Genomic DNA, 3,272 nt, shown 5'->3' with positions numbered 1-3,272 from the left:
AGGAATGGCCAAAGCCCACATTTCTGACAGCACCAAAGTCCCACTCTAAGACTCACTGCTCCTGCCCCAGTCTGGTGGGACCCCTCCAGAAAAAGCCATCCCTGCATGACTTACTCTCAGCAGTTCCTCAGTTCTCAGAGAACGTGTTATGTGTCTTCTGACTTGAGAATATATATGCAAGTTTCCTGTATGTTCACAGAGGTGGTTTGAAGAAGAAATAATTAATTGAAATATTTCACCACTGCTGAAATATTTCCCTCTCCAGTGATGAGGCTGAGGCAAACCAACTGCGGTCTTTTCTGCCAAAGAAGCAGCACTGTGGCACATCATCTTACAAAACAGTCACTTTAGAGCTCCACTTAAACACTTACTGGTTTCTGTTCTGTCTTTCAACAGACAAGATAGGTACTCTAAATCACAAACATTTCTAATATTCTGAGCACGTGTATTTAAGGCATAATTTTCACTAAAGCCTAATATATCACACTAAAATGAAACAATTTTACTACTTTTGTAAGGCAGCAGGAAACCTGCAGGCCTGCATTTGAAAAGAAAATTCTTTGCTATGTGTAAAATTGTATATAATGTTCTGTGTTTGTACTAAACTTAAGCCAAAGGGCACACACCATGCCTAGGGCTTTTTAACCTGAATAACAGAAGAGAATCGTTCAGAATATGAAATACACTAAAGAAATAAGGAATCAGCTCATACTTGAGACTCCAGAACACGCAGACAATGATTCCAAAACATAGTAAAAATAAAATGTTTTGAGATTGCAATTCTGATCTAGGAAATTCAGATTAGTCAGACCCTAAGGAGCCTTTAACAACAAGGCAGAGTTCAAATGCTATCTAGTAACTGCAGCAACACCTATTCACAAACAACAAGCAGAAAAAAATCCACCTTCTTAAAAGTAGTTAACTTTTACTTAAATACCATGAGCTATATCAAAAGCATTTCATATTCCACCACACTAGAAACACAAATACATCGATAAGCAGTGGATGAAATCCAAAGTTTAGCCCAAACAGCTACAACAACTTTCCATTCTCAGTATCACATATGCAAAAATAAGACGGTCACTACTTTCATTTCAAAACCCAAATAGCTTAAGCCAAGGAGTCACATACAAACAAAGCACATTCTCTCCTACAATTTACTAGCTTCAAACATCTGACCTACAGGGTTTTCATCTGCATAAGTACATTTGAGCTTCTGCCACTGCAGCCACCACGGCCCAGCTGTGAGCAAACTGCTGAATCAGTCACCAGGCGGTTGCAGAGCTCCTCTCAACACAAAACCTCATTCAGAGGTATGGAGGCAGCATGGGAACAGCCAGCCATCGCATCGCCAGAGATCAGTCCATTACCTAATGTATATTGACAAAAGTAGTGAAAATGAAGTCCTAAAATAGCCAGACAGACACTTCTCTTTGGGAAGAAATCTCCTTTATTCCAGAGTACAGGATGGTTGATAGCAGCAGGATAATGCTGTGAAGGTTCTTAGTGCCAGCTGTGATGGCTGGCTTGTTCAGAGAAGGCTGACTATTAAATTTGTCTTGATCTTGTAAATCAACAGCCAGCCGGTGGTAGTTTACAGACTGACAATCTAGTCTGATTTCAGTATATCTGGATGTGACCCCACTTTGCCCCCCTAATCTCCTCTCTCACTGAGGGAGCAGCTTGTTGCCTTTCTGCACGCACAGCCCGAGCCTGTGGAGCTGGGTCAGCGAGGAGGACTGGACCCTGACAGCCTGCTAAGCCCCTTAGGATATCTTCATTTGCCACAGGACTGCAGCCAAGACCATTCTCTGCCTGCTTACTGCTTCCAGGGCTGCAGAACAGCTGAGCACAACCCAGTCTCACATTTGAGCAACATCTGGAGGTCAAGGGAAATCAAACAGCAGACCAAGAGGACAACTGAGGGCTTGCTGGCACTTTACTTATGGTTTCTTAAATTTGCAGACACATCTGTAACTGTAGGCACGTAATTACAAACCTAGCTGCAATTAAAGCTGAAGTTACTATAAATAAGAAAATCAGTTTCAAGAGGTGTTTGGAGATTGACCACTGTGCACTTGCAGAACAAGACATACTTCCCAGGACATCCCACCCCAGCTTCCAACAGGACCATGCCCTTCCACAGCAAAGACACAGGCACGCGGAAGTTACTGCCTGTTTCTAAGCTTTCAAATCCATCTTTTCATTCATTGCTCACCAGACTTGTTGTTCTCTGGAATTGCTTCATTGCACTAAATGCCAGGTCACATACCAAAGTCCAGATCTATCATGACAAAAAGGCTCCACACTAGCAGACAGAAAGTAACCTACGCCTTAAGCTCCTATGGGGTAGAAACAATCTTTTGTGCCCTGCCTTTGAACTCATCTAGCAAGTACAAAAATACACATGCTGTGATTCATTCCATGCACGCCAACATTATTTTATGAAGACTTTTTGCCTTTACAGGGAAGAAAAAACAACAAAAAACACAACACTTTTTTTGGCCAAGTGATAAAATACCATTTCATGTTTTTGTAGAAACAGACTGTAAAAGCAAGTACAAAGAATTCTGCTAACTCTATGTGGCAGCTTATTTTAATATGCAAAAAGGTACTTTCTGCATGTGTGGTCCCCCAGCATGTACCTTTTGGGCTGCATGTCCCTGTTTCCATGGTAACTCATCGTATCAGCAGGCTGTGTAATCCTGCATAATACATGAAATTTGAAAATCATAACTTGCTAGATTAAACAAATTTTCCAGTCTTAGTACAGGTCTTAATAACTAGATATGCCTAAAAAAAGGTTATTCTACATGGACATATTAGTCGAAGAAAACTCAGTTCTCTCATTTTTGTGACCATAGAAATTTTGCATCTATAGCGGCATACAACCTTCCCCCCCGAGCAAGTACTCCCAATCTACCCAATGTCCTCCTCTGAACAAGGATCATCCTGATGTAGCAAAATCTTACTTTCCACTATTAAAACACTTCACTTTTGCCACCATGCAGCGTGCAGGCACTACCATTCAGATCCCTCAACAATTCCTATAAACAAAGGAAGCAGCCTGCCACACATGGCTTTGTTACAAATTTGATAGAAAATGGCATTGATCCCACCCAAGGTGATGAAGCAAACTTTAAACCAGCATCAAATAATTTTATTTGTTCCTTTGTGCCATAAAAACAACATATCAAAACAAAACCAACCAAACAGGAGACAAAATCAAGAATGATAGGCAGGAGAAGAAGCAAACACACAAGACAACAACA

The sequence above is a fragment of the Chaetura pelagica genome, unplaced genomic scaffold (genome assembly GCF_000747805.2).
Source record: "Chaetura pelagica isolate M959 unplaced genomic scaffold, ChaPel_1.0 scaffold531, whole genome shotgun sequence".
NCBI classification, from domain to species: Eukaryota; Metazoa; Chordata; class Aves; order Apodiformes; family Apodidae; genus Chaetura; species Chaetura pelagica.
This window is presented reverse-complemented; position numbering follows the sequence as displayed.